This window comes from Lycium barbarum, chromosome 3 (genome assembly GCF_019175385.1).
Source record: "Lycium barbarum isolate Lr01 chromosome 3, ASM1917538v2, whole genome shotgun sequence".
Classification (NCBI taxonomy): domain Eukaryota; kingdom Viridiplantae; phylum Streptophyta; class Magnoliopsida; order Solanales; family Solanaceae; genus Lycium; species Lycium barbarum.
In genome coordinates, this window is record NC_083339.1 from 6,242,107 (window position 1) to 6,262,970 (window position 20,864).

Below are 20,864 nucleotides of genomic sequence, written 5' to 3' on the forward strand. Positions count from 1 at the left end.
GACTCCAGAATATAGTAATTTTAAATCTGATATTGCATACCCAAATAACTAATCCTAATTACATATTTATAGAAAATATAATAGGATAAGATAAACTAGGAATAATAACTGCTAAACCAACCGCCGGAGAAAATCAAGGGAACAGTTGCTAGACAACTGCTGTAGAAGTTGTGTTTGTCCAAAACTCTTCAACTCTTTATCCTTATGTTGATATTTTCTCCTAGGGTAAGTCTTGAGAGGTGGGTCTGTATCAGAATCACCCTGTTATTTTAGCAGGTATCAGCTTGTTCATCTGACCAGATTACATCAATTTGGATGATCAACTGGATCTCAAATCATCAATTTATGAGTTTCAAGCCCTGCAAGCTTTATGAGATCTTGTACTAATTTCTATCTAATTTCAAGGTAGAGTGACCTGGCCTTACAAGGTGGGAACAATGAAGCACATCTAAGGTGTTCAGAGCTATTAAGAATGACTGAAAGGGGAGAACCAGGAAGTGAAGGTGAAGAAGGAGCATAGTTATCACCAAGAGTGGGATGAAGTGGGAAGAAAAGCTTCTTTCCCATGAGTCCACAGTCTCGCCCCTTTTGTCCTTGAATCAAGCATAAGCAAGTAAAAATTAACTTAAAACAATAAAATGACTCACATAATCATGTGGATTGTTTCCTTGTGAAGTAGAAAAAGAGATTGACTTGTTATCTAACACATGCATTCGTCCATTTTTTCCATGCTTATTCCTATTAATTAGCACACTCACAATTCACACACCAACACAATTTCACTCTACTAATTCTTTCCGCTAATTTTTTGATCCAATTTTACAAATGCAAGTCTCTCTATAATTTGATTCATTAATGGATACACAATCAGAGGAGCGCAATCCATTTCTTCGCTCACATTTGACACACTCTCATACAAAGTAAATAAAGATTTCAATCATTCACAAACACGACACACTACTACATCTGCCATATTCATAAACTGAATGAATAAAAATTCCGAAGCAGACACAATTTACAAAAAGAAAAGAAAATGATACTCATTCACTCACACGAGAATTCAATTACACATTTTTACACGCTATAAGGAAAAACCTAACCAAAAATCCTATTCCGTAAGCTATTGCTGCCTGCCTTCACTATCTAATAGTGTGAAGGTTCTTCTTTACGCCGCAAAATCAAACCGACAGACACCGTATTCTTTTATCCACCTTCTCTGCCTCCTATGACCACCAATCTAAATATTTTCCCCCAGATATCATACAGTGTAATTTTTCCTTTAAATAAATTATGTGTTTAGAAATAGGAGTTACACACATGTTACTTAAAAAATAGAAGGAAAAAGGAGATACGAATATCTATCTATATATAATAGGAGAAGGAAAATCATAGTAGAGTGACAAGTGTCAGTGCCAGAAAATTTCAATTTTAAAATACAAAAAAAAAATGCAAATTCACAAAAAAATGAAAATACGCAAAACTGTACGGTTGCAACATCCCAGGACTTGGTCCATTCAGAAATGGGTTGGCTTTCATTTCTTCAACTGCAATGTTTGGGTCTGTCTTTGTTTTGATGCTAATGTTTACGTGGGTATGGGTGTTGTTGATAATTGTATTATTAATATTTTGGGTTTTTCATTGAATTTCTGATTTCCAAATTTTCCTAATTATTTTGCTTATTCAAATCAGTTATTGCCTAAATTCCGCCCTGAAGTCATCAATTTACACATCTATCACATTTCTACACTTCACTTGCTTGCTTTCATTCTCTTGGAAATCCTACCCTTATATTGTTTTACTACGCTTTACATTGAATCCGAAGAATGTTGCATTTGTGCAGAAACATTAACTTCTACTTATTATCAGCTTAATAAACATTAACTTCTTATTATTTCAGCTACTCATTCATTGATTTTGTTTATATATGATGAACATTTAATAATGTAATAAGTCAGTTATTACAATTTGCTAGATTTTGTATTTGATTTGACCAAACTTTGCTACATGTATGTTGTACCACATTCGTCATTATCATATACAATTTCTCTCTCTCTCTCTCTCTTTTTTTTTTTTCATAATTCAAATATTCATCGAGAATTACCTAACATCTAAATATAAAGGAACTTATTACATGTTCCCGAGAACACAAAAACAATAAAGCGGATTAAAAGAATCATCAGGACATATTCTGGGTGAACCACTCGACAAGTCCATCATCTTCCAACGTATCCCAAAAATCATCATCATTTTGCATACTACTAGTTTGATATATGTATTTTTCATGATATTTTCAATATATCATATTATCGAAAGAGGTAAGATTTTGTTTAGCGGGGTTAATAGAAAGAGGTAAGATTTTCTTCCCCTTTTACATTACTCAATTTGTCATATTTATATTTCATTTCTACTTTTTCTTCTGGAATTTCAAAATTTACTAATTTAGCAGTTCTCTTTGTTTTTGTGTGTCGCGATGGTGTTGTTTTGCTTTTTTTTTTTCCCCTTTTTTGGCTCCTTTTTGCCACTTTTGTTTTGAATCTGGTATATTGACTACAAATGCGAAGGTATTCCTAACGTGTAAAGGTTGTTGGAATAAAAGTAGTAGTTTTAAGTTCTCTCTAATAATAGGAAAGGTTTCTATTATGCTTAGTGTAAAGTAAGCAAAGTAAGCGAATCAACAGGAGGAAAGATCACATTTGGTCTAGGAGCCGAAAGAGCTCAACTGACTTAGTTGTAGAGGGTGACTGAAAAGGAGGCTAGACACAGGGAGAACGGTGGGCTGAGAGAGATTGTGAAAGAGTAAAGGAAAAGTCATCTCATGACCGAAACTAAAACCAGTCAACTTGCCAATCAACTGACCTGCTTTTCTACCCTTTCAATTTCACTGTTTGGGAGTAGAAGATCAGGAGATTCAAGAGAATGGTTTGAAAGCCTCACTTTGTGGAGAGGACTGGGTACAATGGACATAATTTAGTGTCGCGATATAAGTGCTAGAACATTTGAGACAAGTTCTTAAATTTGTTTACAGTGCATTCTTTTAATTCCATTTGAGTCTAAATTTTACAAGTATCTACGAAAAAAGAATATTCATCGGTAGGTTTGAAGTTCACCTATTGCAAGCTAATATGCTTAAGTTTTTGGTAGCTGGATGAAAATGATGCGATATGCGTTAAAGCTTTTTTTAGTTGAATTACTTCTTTAGCAAAGTATACTTATTTTGTTCTTTGCTATTGCCCATCTTTTCCTTTTTTGTTCGTTGGTCGAGGAAATTGTTGGCTTAACTGTTCATCTTTTTGTAAAAAGGAAAGGTATATGGTAGAATCTCTTTGTATAAATATTGTACAAGCACTAATGTCTGCTCTTTCAGTTTTCGTCCCAATATTGGCATGGGGTCACTTGGCAGTAATCTCAGCTTCGAGTGAAGCTCTTCCCACTCTTATGGCATGTGTTCTTCTTAGCAGCGTTAGAGCATCCATTACAGAAAATATGACATTTACTAATTTGACTAATGCGGGTGTGACACAAGAAGTTTGTTCCTACAAATACAATTGGTGTACTGATTCTATGCTCTAATATTTTCTCCTAATAGGTTGCATCATTGTTTTCCCTTCTTGCGCAGGGGTATTGCTTCAATTATTTTCCCTTCTTGCGCAGGGGTATTGCTTCAATTATCTTGCAGAGTTTGTCGCCAAAACATGGGACCTGTTTCCACTCAAACTAAGCTCTATAGGTGAGTGCTTCTTACTTCTTCGTATGTGATTGAGTTATCTCAAATTAAAGTAATACAAAAATAGTAGATTATTATATTAGGAATAGGTTTATAAAGCAATCGTTGTTCTTATGTAGAACACACGTAAAAGATGTTGAATATTGATATTGGAAGTTTAGGTGATGTGAAGCATGACCTTGGATAATCAACTTCAAATACAGCTCCGCACATGATAAACTGGCCTGTCCTGCTACTCTTACTATTTTTTGTCCTATAAACATTTCTTAACCGCCTCTTTTAACTTCTAGCAAAATGACATTATTTGTGCTAACTATTTTAGAACAGGTTGCAAAGGATTATCTAAATTGGATTAAAACCAGTATTACATAGTAAATTGAGTAAACTCAGATCTTTTGGACTTTTTTCAGGAGATAATGATGACCAACAATTTTGAAGGAAGTTGGCCTGGATAGCTCTTCAATATGTCCTTACGATTCTGTAGTTTCAGATTGGCTGAGGAAGCATCCTGTAGGAGGTATTCCCTTCCAAATTCATACAAAAATTCCCTCTTCCTCCCATCCCCTAAAAACAAAAAAGGTTCAATAAAGAAGTTGAAAACATTAAAACATCATCCTCAGCCTCTACATTTTAAATAAATGTAAAGGTTGAAAGTTTTCTGTGGAAATAGAAGGTTTAAATTTATTTTAATTTTGATTAACAGCTTCCTCATTGTGCTTCAACATGGAATATTCTATTGAACATTTTACTTATTTCCTTTTTCTGGAGAGACCAAGGGGCTGATGGGCCTTTTTCGTCTGCTATTACGCTGATTGATGACATTGGTCTCTGTTAGTGGATAAGTTCACTCCCAGCTTGACAGTGCCACTCTCTCTAAAAGACCGACTTCGATAAGGTGAAAACCCTCAAGGCTGCAATTTATGTTGACAAGTCTCCATCGGAGGTTAACGCTGGCGGAATTTATGTATGATAAGTATTTGAATTTAATAAAGAACTTCATTATAGTATCAGTTTATCTTGCCAAATGTCATTCAGGAAGATGGCATACTACATTCATCTTTCTGAAATATTCTTTGATTACAAATAATTGTTTCACCTATTAACAGAAGGAGCATCTATATAATGGTTGAACAAAATAAATTTTCTTTAGTATTAGTTCAGAAAACCAAAGCAAGTTGCTCTGTAATAATCATAGGTTTGCAGCTCCCAAGTTGTAAATCATGTCTCCTTTCTGAAAATATAGTTTGTATTTTTTAGATTCTTATTTCAGTTCAGATGTCAAGCATTTTGGTCTTTGTTGCTGGTGTATATAATGTAGCATTAGCTGAGGTTTAAAGAGGGTGATCTCATGTTAGGATTGTGTCAATTCTTCAACTTTGATAGAGGGTTAACTCTTGAACCTTGATTTGGGAACTCTGTGATCTGATGTTGCTGATTTGTTGCTAAATTTTAGAGGTCCTAACTGACCCTTATACATGATTCTGAGCTGGGAGTATCCTATTGTGTGGACTATGTCCTTTATTAAAACAAAATATATGTGCCATTGTGTGGACTATTAACAGTTTTTCTTTAATGTATGTATTTCAGGGGTGCTGCAACAAGGAGAGGGAAAAGATTAAAAAATGTAGAACTCAAATTTTGTCAAATTTTCTGGTGAAGTGTAAAAAATAAAAAAAATAGCGGAGGTTATAACTCCCAGAAAATGAACTAAAATTATTATCTGTAAGTTCTATTCTAATAAAAACGTTTAATTTGTAATTGGCTACATGAAATTTTAATTATCATGTGCATTTATAGGATACATTGAAATATATTCTACCCTAATAAGTTTACAACAATATCAAATATTTTAATATAAGAATATCACTTATTATAAAATTACTAATGTCATCTAGAACTGCGCTTCGTGTAGTCACTTCAATATTGTAGCACTGTATGATATATTTATTTCCTTTAGACAAAATAAGTTTTAAATATTTTGTTAAAATATTATGGTTTAATATACTCTAAAAATAGAACTAAAAATTATAACCTAAAGAAAGAAATCAGTTGTTAAAGTAACTTACTACGGTGATTGAATGAATTCCAGCATTATTAACTGAGTGTAGATATTAAGGTTGCCTATGATGGTAAAAAATTATTCATTTCCGGTATTTACACTAAATTATACTAATTTACTGTGTTAAGTTATAAATTAAAAAGAAAATATGCAACTAATTAATGATTAGTGATAACAATGTATATAAATATGTGTCAACTAATTTATTAGTTTGGTGTAAACATGGATAAATTCGAATCATCTGCTGTCTGTAACTCTTCTAGTTATGAGATATGTTGGCTAGGACCAATTTTCATTTTCCAATTTTATTAAAATAATTAGATTAATATGCTCAGACGAATAAGATAATAATTTTGACAACTAATTTCTTTTGAAACCAACAGCACATCGCGCGAGTAAGAATACTAGCTATTCTAATGACATTATTCTCATAAGATTTTTAATTTGCTAAAAAAAAATAATCTTTAAACCGTGATCTAAGAGGTCCGTAAACTGCAACATAAATAAAAAGAGAGTCATTTACTAAATAGCTTGTCACAAAAAGGAACAACTAGCGAAAATTTCACAGTATTACTAGGATGTTGGTTTCCCTTGATTGGACATGTAAAAGACATTGTACCATCTGCAAGTACAGATAGCAGTGTTGCATACAGATACTAAAAAAGAGTAAAAGACAGCTGATGCAGGACTTCGGTTTTCCTAGATTGAGGATGTAATTAAAATCAAAAAAGTCTATGTCATAAACTTTCTGTTACTTAAACTGGAGGAACATTAATGGTACTAATTTTAAACTGGAGACTGCAAAGCAGCTTGATTCTTGATGTACCTAAAAGTGAAAATTTCATAACAAGAACAATCATGCATTTGGAAAATGTACTTACAACAACAACAGCCCAGTGAAATCCCACATCTTGGGGTCTGGGGAGGGTATAATGTACGCAGACCTTACTCCTACCAAGGTAGGATGGCTGTTTTCGAGAGACTCTCGGCTCAATTTGGAAAATGTACTTGAGAGCTATATTTCCAAGGTATCATATGCCTAAACACAAAAATCCCTGAAAGGATGGATTCGGAAGAAACAAGCAGGATAACAGTTTGCTCCTTCGTATTGTGGTAGAATTAGGTCAGCTATCTTGTTTTCAGGAGGCATCAAAATTAGTTAGCCGTTTACCTCAGCCCTTGCAGATTTCAGGTTTAGTGAGAGAAAGAGAAAATACATGAAATTTCTGGAAGGAAAAGGCTGTTTTGGTGACAAAGAAATTTTGTTTTCTCTTAAATATATGGATCCATTTATCAGTTTTAATTGGAAATTTTTAAACAAGTTCAGGCATTTCAAAAGCTTCACCACCATTCAGAGTACTAGTAAATAAGATTAAGATAATGGGATAGTTATTAATTCTTTCTCCAATTTCTACATTAAGTCATCAATTAATTACCCCTATTTGGTTTCTCTAATGTCTAAACAAAACCAAAAAAAATAAGCTGCTTCTGAATAAGGAACTTAGCACATAAGTTAGGGGAAAAAGATGGTGTATTTACAAAGAATGCAGCTTATGTGTGTCGCAATTCTCATATAAAATTAAACAAACGGACGCTGGCCAAGTCCATGCAAATCATGGAATGAAATCAGATATCATGCATGAGGACATGATATATAATGCTAAAAGATCAAGTGTTTCTGAATGTTCCTTCTGTCCAGGAATATCCTTAAAGTGAATTACTATCATCGAGCATAACATAATTGTGAGAATGAAATGGAGGACTTATTTTTTGGATGATCATTCGACTTTCACTTCAGTTTATGAGTATCAAAGTCATTAAACTATCATTTAATAACGTAAAAGCCACTCAATTTTATCTAAGTAACACAAAATTAATGGGCATGCAACTACAGTACATGCACCACAACTGTAGTTCTAACTGCGGTCATAATCGATGGGCATAGCTGCTCAATCAAATGGATTCAGTAGTTAAATGATGAATTGGGTTAAAGATAACAATTGTACCAACTATTAACTGCAGGGTGAAGGGAACAGCAAAAAATACGCATCACAAGAGCATACTTATGAGGCAGTCATTCAATTGGATAAGCAGCTTAGAATTGAAAATTACACCTACTTTAGAAGAGTAATTCCCTCACCAAAATATGAACTCATCATCGATTATGCAGCTTAATGAACCAAATCCAAAGGGTTTTGAGTTGCCTTTACACAGACACACACACACACAACCATAACTGAATCGAAGAATTAGCTCACCATGAAACCAGACTAAAGAACAGAGGTTCGTAATGAAGCCAATAAAACATGCATGCAGTTCAGAGTCCTGCAGAAGAACAAAATAGTCGTTCACCCTCCGTTCACCCTTTAGATAGCTCCAATCATCCTTTCTGATGAAGTTAGCTGATGCATTCATTTGATTTAGCCAAGCAGAGTGTATGACTGTATCATGGCCTTCAAGGACAACAAAAGTAGAACTGGTATGAATGAGTACACTAAGCATCCTTGATCTCCATTCTTATTCAAGATTCCACACTAGAAAGACAAAGCTATGCCCACAGATAACACAATATATTCCAATTACATGAAGTCCTTAACTAGAACTGAACTAATTAAGTCAACATGGTAACATGCAAACTCACTAATTCTTGGCCCCAAACCCAGACTTACAACTTGTAGTTCTGTCTATGAAAAGTAGAGAGCTTCTAGGTGCATACCAGAAAGTCTGTTGTAACTATTTATTTACTCAACATCTAGTACTCTTGATCTAATACTCTAGTTCTCAACAAAAACAAAACCATGCACTAGTACTCTTAATCTAATACTCTAGTTCTCAACAAAATTAAAACCATGCACTGGTTCTCAACGACCTGAAACTCTGAGCACTTGCAAGTCAGGCAATTGCACTCGCAAGTGAGACGACACTTTTTCACATTTGCAATTGCACTCGCAAGTGGGACGACACTTTTTCACAACTTTTTGCAAGTGCACCCCTCTTGGCATATATACCGTCAGGGTTATGGCATGGCCTAAGCGCGCGGGAGGAGGAAGTAGCAATACTATTCCCTCCAGCAGCACCAGCTGACCTAAGAACGCGAGAAACAGTCAGTGGTCTAGGTTGATTTTCCCTTGAATTGACACCTCCTCGATTTTCCCTTGAATTGACACCACCTCGATTTTCCCTTGAATTGACACCACCTCGATTTTCCCTTGAATTGACATCTTGCACCGGTCTAGGTCGATTTTCCCTGGAATTGACATCTCCTGTATTTCGACCAGAAGCATTTTCTTCCTCGTTAACAGCCAGAGATCCAGATTCATTCAACACCGAAGTAGGAGGAGGGAAATCTGCTTGCACTGGTCGGTTTTCTCTTTGCATTTCCCTGGAATTGACATCTCCTGTATTTCGACCAGAAGCATTTTCTTCCTCGATAACAGCCAGAAATCTAGATTCATTCAACACCGAAGTAGGAGGAGGGAAATCTGCTTGCACTGGTCGGTTTTCTCTTTGCATTTCCCTTGAATTGGCATATCCTGTATTTCGACCAGAAGCATTTTCTTCCTCGATAACAGCCAGAAATCCAGATTCATTCAACACCGAAGTAGGAGGAGGGAAATCTCCTTGCACTGGTCGATTTTCTCTTAAATTGACATCTCCTGTATTTCGACCAGAAGCATTTTCTTCCTCGTTAACAGCCAGAGATCCAGATTCATTCAACACCGAAGTAGGAGGAGGGAAATCTCCTTGCACTGGTCGATTTTCTCTTTGCATTTAAGAGAAAATCGACCAGTGCAAGGAGGAGATGTCAATTCAACTCAATTTTGATTGTGGCCCAATATATCATACCAACTTGTAGACACAAAACCTATTCAGTCTTTCTCGCTGCACCTACTCATCCTCGAAAAAACCCTATTTAGTCTTTCTCGCCGCACCTACTCTTCCTCCGAAAAACCCTAATCACTATTTCTCGCCGCACCTGTCTCTCTTTCTCGAAAACTTCCTAACCATGGCCGATCCACAACAATGTTCTGAGTGTTACTATGCGTGGAACATATATGATTGTCCTAGATGTAAACTTCAAGTCTATTTCCCAGGCCTAAAACATATTTTAAAACTGATGGCGGTTTATGGATACACTAAAGATGTCATACTAGCAAAATACAAAAGTACGAAGATGCGAAGGAACATTTGCAGATTGAATCGTGGATCAAAAGAAAAACTGTATTGTTGGAACAAATTGATAAGGTTGAACAACAATTGAAACGTGTTGAAGAGCAGAATAGAAGAGGAAAAAAACGCAAGAGAAGTTCACGGTCTCGTTCTAACAGAAATGAAGACAATGATGGAGATGATTCTGGATCGGATAATGATGATAATGATGGAGATGATTCTAGATCAGATAATGATGACTTTCCTCCATCTAAATCAATGGTGAATGAAGGAACGGAGCTAGAATTTGAGGTCTGAGGGTTTAGAATTTTAAGACAGCACAATGACCTTAAGCTAATCTATAACAACCAAGGGTGTCTAAATAAAATTAATGGCCTAAAGCTATAATTTAATCCGAGACCTTAAATATATACACATACATAAAAGAAAATCTAGTCTTGCCTTTTTGGTTTTTTAATAATTTTGCATTTACTTCACATAGTAACATTATTATTAATATTTATAATAGTGAGGATTAAATCAAGTTAATAAGATGTTAGTCATGTGTTTTAAATACATTACCTTAGATGTTGTTGTAAAAACTTTATTTAATAATATGAAGATTTTGAGTAATTTAGTTCAAAGTTCTAAAATATTTCTCTTAAAAAGTAGATAGTTTTTTCCCTTCTTTTATTACATAAATTTTGTACTTCTTTTTACAATATTCAATATTGTCTGAGAAAAAATAAAATCATAAAATCCATCCGTAAAAATCTTGAGGCCTCAAAAGTTTGGGAGGCTAAAGCAAAGTTTTTACTAGCTTCACCCTTGAGCCGCCCTGATAACAACCATCAAACTAACGAACAAGTATAAATATTTAATATATTTTGAAAATCTAATTTTGGGTTTGGCTTTGTGAAAGAAAACCATGAAAAAGAATGGTAGCAGCAAGTATCGGGAGAATTCAGTTTGCTTTTTGCTTATTGATTTGTCAATTTTATATATTGTTTTTAAAATATAAAGTGTTAAAAGAAATTATGTATGATAGCAAAAAGGGAAAAAGTTACCCCTAAAGGAAAATAATTGCACGAGTTCAATTTATACGTTCTTCTAATTTTAAAAAATGAATTAAAAGAGAATCTTGCTTATTATAACCAAAAAGCAAAAAAACATAGGCATCGATGGGGTTTCGAATCCACATCTCAGGAACGAGAGCATCTCTAGCCTCTGCATTACCACTGAATCGGAAGCTTATTTGTGTATGTGGGTTCGCAAGTAAATAATATTTACCTTTACTGTTTTTCTATAGTTAAGGTTATGGGCTCCATGTGTGTGTTTTACTTTACTTATTCGCACCAATGAATACTAGCTATAAAATGTTAAAAATGAAAGCGTACAAAAAAGGGCGAAACACCTATACAGGTAGGGTGGACATGATACGGTATAATATGATATTTGAAATTTCAGTACGATAATTTTGGTCTAGGTTTTTAAAAATACTATATCGTTAATCATACCAAATTATTCGGTATGGTTTGGTATTTTTAAGTTTGGTTTCGGTATTTGTGGTACGGTAAATCGGTATCATAGTTTATTCGATTTCGACTTACATACACTCATATCGTAGAGAATTATGACTTAAACTACTTAAGAAATGTTTAAATTATATTGTACTAATACCTTACACGTGTAAAAATATTCAAAAAAAAAGTACAAGCAATCCCTTTCATAAATCAATTACACAAAAAAAAAACATTTAAATCAAATTAGAGTTGTCAAATTAAAGTTTCAGCATTTAAACAATTATTTTTTTAATAATACTAGTTTATATATTTGTTAGTATTATAATACTAAGATATATGAATTGTATATGTAACTATATATTTCGATACGGTATTTGGTATTTAGATATTTTCTTTATTAATATCGAATACCGTACCGTGTATCAAACTTTTTAACATATCAAATATCATTGTATCGAAATCGCGGTATAAAAAATTTCAATTTCGATATGATAATCGGTATCTACCATACCATGTCCACCCCTATATAAAGTGCTTCCATGTGAAGTGTACATGCAAAAAATAGATAAATTAAAATGACACAAAAAGAGATCTTGGTAGTAGTCCTTTAAGGAGCCGTTTGGACATCATGATTTGAAACCATGTTTGGACATGTCATTTGGATATCATAAGTTGTATTTTCTCTTATAGACATAAAAAACCCACAAGTTGTGAAAACTATCAAAACATTTCCAATTCTTATACAATCTTACCAAATGAGCAAGTCATAGTTCATAACAAAATTAATACGCTACTAGAAGACCTTTCTAAAAAATACAACATCAATTGATCAAACTTTAGTTCAATAAAAGCAAAAATTTAACATGAATAGTAATGTAACTACTCTTTAATATGACCCTCTCACATGGTAGACATAAATAAAGGTTAGTGGAAGTTAATGAGGTTGGTAAATGGTTGGTGGGAGTAATTGTTAAAAATATTTACCAACTTATGGGTCTTTTTTTATAAAATATAAACTTATGGATGGAGTTTTATATTTAAAATTTGTGAAATCATAGTTTGAAACCCCAAATCATGCCTTTTTGGATGATTTGGAGTTTGAAACTATGAGATGAAATGCATGTCCAAACGTTGGTTTCATGAAAAATCATGGTTTCAAACCGCACGTCCAAACGCCTACTAAGTAAAGAGACGAGATAGAGCCCGTTTGGATTAGCTGAAAAAAAGTGGCTTTTAAGCATAAGTGCTTATAGTACTTTTAAGTGCTGCAAGTTATTTTAATAAACGGAAAAGGGCCTAAAATACCCTTGCACTATTAGATTTGGTGCAAAAATACCCTCCATCCACCTTTGGGGCCTAAAATACCCCTGACGTTAACCTTTGGGGCCTAAAATACCCCTGGCGTTAACCTTTGGGGCCTAAAATACCCTTATTTTTAACAGACCCACTTCAAAACCTAATTAACAATTCCATTTATCACGTGGCATCTTCTCGTTGGTTAATAAAATAATTAACTTAAACTAATTAATACCCCATTTAACCCGATCCAACTAATAAGCACTACCCGCCCAATTAATTTCCCTTTTATCCATATCAAAAGAAACCTTCGAACTCATTCAACTAATAAGCCCGACCCTAGAACGGTGCAGACATTTGGATGGTGATTCAACCAATACATGAAACACTGAAAGAAACAATGTGTTTCTGTTTCATGATTTGTTTCTTACAGTGTTTCATGGTCGTAATTTCAGCTGAAAATGACGTATATAATTTCTTTTAACAAAAAAGAAAATGGAAAAGAATATTACTTTTATAGGGTGGTGTTTGACTAATTCTACTTTAAAATTTTGAACTAAAATAAAATAGAAACAGTGTATTTCTGTTTCATGGTTCGTTTCTTTCATTTCTATTTAATGGGTTCGAGGGTTTCTTTTGATATCGATAAAAGGGGATTAATTGGGCAGGTAGGGCTTATTAGTTGGATCGGCTTAAATGGGAGATTAATTAGTTTAAGTTAATTATTTTATTAACCAACTAATGATGTTGAAGACTTGGTTGGTGTGGCACAAGTTCAAGGGCGTAGAACTAGGAAAATCAAGACACCAATGGTGGAGAGCAGAGGTACTGATGTTGAAGACTTAGTTGTTGTGGCAGAAGTAGAGACTAGAACTAGGAAACGCAAGACACCAATGGTGGAGAGCGGAGGTACTGATGTTGAAGACTTAGTTGGTGTGGCACAAGCTTAAAGGCGAAGAACAAGGAAAGGCATGCAACCAATGGTGGAGACCAGAGGTACTGATGTTAAAGACTCAGTTGGTGTGGCACAAGTTCAAGGGCCTAGAATAAGGAAACGCAAGACACTAATGGTGGAGAGCGTGGAGAGCGGAGGTACTAATGTTGAAGACTTAGTTGGTGTGGCACAAGTTCAAGGGCCTAGAATAAGGAAACGCAAGACACTAATGGTGGAGAGCGGAGGTACTAATGTTGAAGACTTAGTTGGTGTGGCACAAGTTCAAGGGCGTAGAAATAAGAAAAGCAAGACAACAATGATGGATGGTGGAGGTATGGTGTCAGAATCACCTCCTTCATTGCACCACGCGTTAAATGCAAACTCATAAGAATCAGATGATGAGAATAATGGGGGCCATGAAAATGCAGACCTACAAAACGAATTAGCTTTTGTGGTCTTAAATTAGGAAAATGCGAACTTATAAGTATCAGCTGAATCAGATCAGGTGCATGAGGATGTACATGGGAACAACGGGAATGCGAATCAGGTCTTACTGGTTGTAAAAGAATCAATTCAAGAGAACAAAGGGGAATCAGTTGCACTTTCCACGAATTTAGGTCCTTCTTGTTCAAGACAGAGGTTTCCTAGGTGTCGTAAAGGGTGCACGCGCGATAATGAAACCTGTAAATGCTCCGACTATCCGGTAAGTTGCTATTTTTTTTAGTTATATTTGTTTAAAATTTTGGTTACTAATAATTACATTTTGTGAATCACAGATTCATCCAGATATGCAATGCCAGTTGGCTGCTTCACATTCCAATGAAGTGTAGTGATTTCTCAGGCTGATTTTTGCTAGTCTCTGTGGTGGCTATTGAGATGTTAATTCCCTGCTTGCTTTGATATGTTCCGTTCCCTTGGATCTTTTTTATGAACAATCTTTAAGACTTCTATTTGTTATGATGCTGGCAGACTTCTGTTTGTTGCGTCAGTTCCCAAATATACAAATATCTTCCTCTTTTCGTCCTTTTATCACACTGCTTTCTATTTTGGTTATTTGATTTGAAGTCGTTTGTTTGATTGTTATGAACATGTCAGCAAAAGCAGGGGGGAATATTTTGAAGATTTTTTTTGTGTGTGTTCCTTTTTTGTGCGATTAATTGGGGAAAATTTTGATGAAAACTGTTCTTTCAAGTCAGAGATTTGGGGAAGAGCATATTTTTTTTTTCTAATTTGCTTATTATTTTTCTATATGGTAATAAAATAGAAAAAAAAAGATATTCATCCTCAAAATATGGTTGTTTACAAATTGTACCCACTAATCTACACTAGTAGGGACATCGTGGAAAGTTTACACAAAGTAAGAAGGATCCGTTAATATTGCAATAGCAATATATTTCTTTAGTTTAGATGAAAATAATAATATGGAAAGCAAGTTTTGATTTTCGCTTAGTAAAGGGTTGACGATCATAAGGTTGGGTGCTCATGGTATAGTTTGTTTATAGAGAGAGATTTATGTTGAAGTGCCTGCAGAGACACTGTTTCTATCCTTTTGATTGTTCAAATTTAAGTAAAGATGGAGTGCTTTCCGAATGCTCATGGAAAATAGATAAAGTTGTTAAGACCAATTTATTGTGCTGATGTAATATATTCAATTGTCTAAAATAAAAGCTATCTGGGGGGAAAGAGCTTACCACCGTGGCATTTCATGAATGCATTAACTGTTGCATCATTTCCTGGTGGAATAGTGAGCATCTGCAATCCTGATTTTCTTTTGCCACTACTCAAATTTAGAATCAGGCCACATCTTCCCGATCGCATATTATCCAAGGATCTTACATATGCAACAACTCCCTAGCCACAATGGCGGCAGATGTAGCATGATAGGTAGGGGTTCAATTGAACCCCTAACTTTCGACGCAGAGCATAAACTTATGAAGCATACAATAAACAGTAAACATGAACCCGTAACTTTTAAAATACTATAGGTTCAAACTAAGAATCTTAATTGTACCCCTAAAGTTTAAATTCTGGATTTGCCTCTGCCTAGCCATATATATGATTTACAGGGTCTTTCTCTTCCGAACAGTGATACCAGCCAGTGGCGGACCTAGTAAGAGCCCAGGGGGTTCATCCGACCCCCTTCGGCGAAAAATTATACTATATATACAAGGTGAAAATTATTTTTTATGTATATATAGTAGAAGTTGAACCCCCTTAGCTTCTTCATTTATGACTTCTTTATATTTTTGAACCCTCTTGGCATAAATCCTGGCTCAGCCACTGATACCAGCATTTTCCAATCTTTTTAGCCCCTAGATATCCCCGTGACAAATTTGCTTTACTAACTGCTTCAAGCCTGAGAAACATACTTTTAACTGACAAAAATTAAAGACCATCAATTTGAGGGACAAAAATCAAAGACCACTCCAAAAGAAGGTCAAACCTCGTAAAAAATTATCATTAACGGGGAAATCAATACACCTACCATTTAAACTCTACACAAAACCTAAACACACGCTCTCTCTCACAGATCCTCATCTAAAATCGCCGCTCCACCTCTCTCACAAAAACTCTAAGATCTAAATCGTCGCTCCACCTCTCTCACAAAAACCCTAAGATCTAAATCGTCGCTCTACCTCTCTCACGAAAACCCTAAACCATGTCCAATGATACAGTATGTCATGAGTGTTTCGACACCTGGAGAAAAACAGAATATTTAAGGTGTAATATAAAAGATTACTTTCATGAAAAAGAGTTGAAGATGTTGGCAAAGATAGGATATACAAGAGATGATACAATAGGTAAGATTAAAAAAAATCAAAGATGCAACGGAAGTTGAAAAGATGCATCGGTGGGTAAAAAAAGAAAACTGAAGTGTTGGAACGTTTAGAGAGACTTGAAAGGGCCGAAGAGGAGAGATGACTTAGAAAAAGGATGAAAAAATCATCTACTCTGATTATTGTTGATATACCAGATGAAAATGACACTTTGGTAGATGAAAATGGTGACCCTGTTGTTGACACTTTGGTAGATGAAAATGGTGACCCTACTATTGACACTTTGGTAGATGAAAATAGTGACCCTAATGATGTTGAAGACTTGGTTGGTGTGGCACAAGTTCAAGGGCGTAGAACTAGTAAAATCAAGACACCAATGGTGGAGAGCAGAGGTACTGATGTTGAAGACTTAGTTGTTGTGGCAGAAGTAGAGACTAGAACTAGGAAACGCAAGACACCAATGGTGGAGAGCGGAGGTACTGATGTTGAAGACTTAGTTGGTGTGGCACAAGCTTAAAGGCGTAGAACAAGGAAAGGCATGCAACCAATGGTGGAGACCAGAGGTACTGATGTTAAAGACTTAGTTGGTGCGGCACAAGTTCAAGGGCCTAGAATTAGGAAACGCAAGACACTAATGGTGGAGAGCGTGGAGAGCGGAGGTACTAATGTTGAAGACTTAGTTGGTGTGGCACAAGTTCAAGGGCGTAAAAACAAGAAAAGCAAGACAACAATGATGGATGGTGGAGGTATGGTGTCAGAATCACCTCCTTCATTGCACCACGCGTTAAATGCGAACTCATAAGAATCAGATGATGAGAATAATGTGGGCCATGCAAATGCAGACCTACAAAACGAATTAGCTTTTGTGGTCTTAAATTAGGAAAATGCGAACTTATAAGTATCAGCTGAATCAGATCAGGTGCATTAGGATGTACATGGGAACAACGGGAATGCGAATCAGGTCTTACTGGTTGTAAAAGAATCAATTCAAGAGAACAAAGGGGAATCAGTTGCACCTTCCACGAATTTAGGTCCTTCTTGTTCAAGACAGAGGTTTCCCAGGTGTCATAAAGGGTGCACGCACGATAATGAAACCTGTAAATGCTCCGACTATCCGGTAAGTTGCTATTTTTTGAGTTATATTTGTTTAAAATTTTGGTTACTAATAATTACATTTTGTGAATCACAGATTCATCCACATATGCAATGCCAGTTGGCTGCTTCACATTCCAATGAAGTGTAGTGATTTCTCAGGCTGATTTTTGCTAGTCTCTGTGGTGGCTATTGAGATGTTAATTCCCTGCTTGCTTTTATATGTTCCCTTGGATCTTTTCTATGAACAATCTTTAAGACTTCTATTTGTTATGATGCTGGCAGACTTCTGTTTGTTGCGTCAGCTCCCAAATATACAAATATCGTCCTCTTTTCGTCCTTTTATCACATTGCTTTCTATTTTGGTTATTTGATTTGAAGTCGTTTGTTTGATTGTTATGAACATGTCAGCAAAAGCAGGGGGGAAATATTTTGAAGATTTTTTTTGAGTTTGTTCCTTTTTTGTGCGATTAATTGGGGAAAAATTTGATGAAAACTGTTCTTTCAAGTCGGAGATTTGGGGAAGAGCATATTTTTTTTCTGATTTTCTTATTGTTTTTCTATATAGTAATAAAATAGAAAAAGAAGATATTCGCCCTCAAAATATGGTTGTTTACAAATTGTACCCACTAATCAACACTAGTAGGGACATCGTGGAAAGTTTACACAAAGTAAGAACGATCTGTTAATGTTGCAAGTGCTATATATTTGTTTAGTTTAGATGAAAATAATAATATGGAAAGCAAGTTTTGATTTTTACTTAGTAAAGGGTTGACGATCATAAGGTTGGGTGCTCATGGTATAGTTTGTTTATAGAGAGAGATTTATGTTGAAGTGCCTGCAGAGACACAGTTTCTATCCTTTTGATTGTTCAAATTTAAGTAAAGATGGAGTGCTTTCTGAATGTTCATGGAAAATAGATAAAGTTGTTAAGACCAATTTATTGTGCTGATGTAATATATTCAGTTGTCTAAAATAGAAGCTCTCTGGGGGGTAAAAGCTTACCACTGTGGCATTTGATGAATGCATTAACTGTTGCATCATTTCCTGGTGGAATAGTGAGCATCTGCAATTCATTTTCTTTTGCCACTACTCAAATTTAGAATCAGGCCACATCTTTCCGATAGCATATTATCCAAGGATCTTACATATGCAACAAGTCCCTACATTACTAGAAAACTATCAAAATTCGACGGACGAAAAAACCGACGAAGTGTATTTCTAATTTTTATATTTATTTAATTAAAAACAAAAAACCTACACAATGTCAGTTTTCTCGATGGACAACGTTGATTTTAGTTTTAAAATTATATTAAATAATTTATAATTCATTTTGTTTTTAAAATATTAATAAAAGAATTTTTTTTAGGAAACCGATGGACTACGTCGGTTTTTAGTTTTTTTTTTTTAGTCAATGGCTGGCAAACAATTTAAAAAAACCGACGGACCGCGTCGATTTTTTTTTTTTTTTAATAATATGGCCAAACGGGTTTGGGAAATCATTGACCATCTTCCCCAAAAAAATACCCTTCTCTCCCAAAAAAAAAATCCCTTCTTTCTTAACCCTAACACGCCGCCCACCCCCGCCACCTGCCAACTGCCGCCCACCCGCCGCCACCTGCGCAGCTGACCCCCACCTACCCCAGCCCCGTTTTTAACTTATAAATTGAGGTTAGTTTCTTTTATACTAGGGCTTTTAAAATTCTTTCAATTTTAGTTTTATTTGTAGATTTTTGGCCTAATGTTAGTCTATTTAGCTTTGTTAAACATCATTTGTAATGTTATTAATGTTGAATTTGTGGAAAAAATATAAACTTTATTTGACTAGTTTACTTTCTTTTTTTTTTTTTTTGCTTGAGATTGTGCTATATTTTATGTTTATTGTCAATGTATTTGTGTTAGCTTAGTTATCATTGTTTGTAATATTATTGATGTTGAATATGTGCAAAAATGTATACTTTATTTGACTTTTTTTTTTGTTGGGATTGTGCTTTTTGTTAGAATCCATAAGTTATTAGAATTGTTATTGAGCATTCAAAATTAGAATTGGTTGAGATTGTGCTTTTCAAAGTTAGAATTGTTAAGTTATAGTATTTCTATAACCTCAAAACTAAAATGTAAACTTTATTTGACCAGATTTACTTTTCAATTTTTAGAATTGGTTGAGATTGTGCTTTTCAAAGTGATATTAAAGTTAGAATCCATAAGTTATTAAAGTTAGAACTATTATTAAGAATTCAAAGGTAGAATTGGTTAGGATTGTGCTTTTCAAGGTTAGAATTGTTAAGTTATAATATTTCCATAACCTCTAAACTAAAATGTAGACTTTATTTGACTAGATTTACTTTTCAATTTTTAGAATTGGTTGGGATTGTGTCTTTCAAAGTTATATTAAAGTTAGAATCCATAAGTTATTAAAGTTAGAATTATTATTGAGAATTCAAAGTTAAAATTGTTAAGTTATAATATTTCTATAACCTCTAAACTAAAATGTAGACTTTATTTGACTAGATTTACTTTTCAATTTGTAGAATTAAAGTTAGCATCCATAAGTTATTAAAGTTAGAATTGTTATTGAGAATTCAAAGTTAGAATTGGTTAGGATTGTGCTTTTCAAAGTTATATTAAAGTTAGAATCCATAAGTTATTAAAGTTAGAATTGTTATTGAGAATTCAAAGTTAGAATTGGTTGGGATTATGCTTTTCAAAGTTATATTAAAGTTAGAATCCATAAGTTATTAAAGTTAGAATTGTTATTGAGAATTCAAAGTTAGAATTGGTTGGTATTGTGCTTTCTTAAATTATTGATGTTGAATTTGTGAAAAAATGTAAACTTTATTTGACCAGTTTACTTTTCATATATATATATATGTATATATATATATATATATGTATATATATATATATATATATATATATATATATATATATATATATATATATATATATATATATATATATATATATATATATATATATATATATATATATATATATATATATATTTGCTTGAGATTGTGCTATTTTTTTTATGTTCATTGTCAATGTATTTGTGTTAGCTTAGTTAAAATTGGTTGGGATTGTGCTTTTCAAGGTTTGAATTGTTAAGTTATAATATTTCTAAAACCTCTAAACTAAAATGTAGACTTTATTTGATTAGATTTACTTTTCAATTTTTAGAATTGGTTGGGATTGTGCTTTTCAAAGTTATATTAAAGTTAGAATTGTTATTAAGAATTCAAAGTCAGAATTGGTTGGGACTGTATTTTCTTAAGTTATATTTTAAGTTAGAATTCTTAAGTTATAATAT

The 20,864-nt window shown here is 34.0% G+C and overlaps 1 long non-coding RNA gene across 1 annotated transcript; it reads left to right on the forward strand.

Annotated features, from left to right (window-relative positions):
• The first annotated feature begins 2,086 nt into the window (after positions 1 to 2,086).
• Positions 2,087 to 5,505, forward strand: LOC132630052 (uncharacterized). The gene is made up of 3 exons (XR_009578466.1): positions 2,087 to 3,727; positions 4,135 to 4,688; positions 5,312 to 5,505. It is a non-coding gene; the product is annotated as an uncharacterized LOC132630052 (long non-coding RNA).
• Positions 5,506 to 20,864: the final 15,359 nt, after the last annotated feature.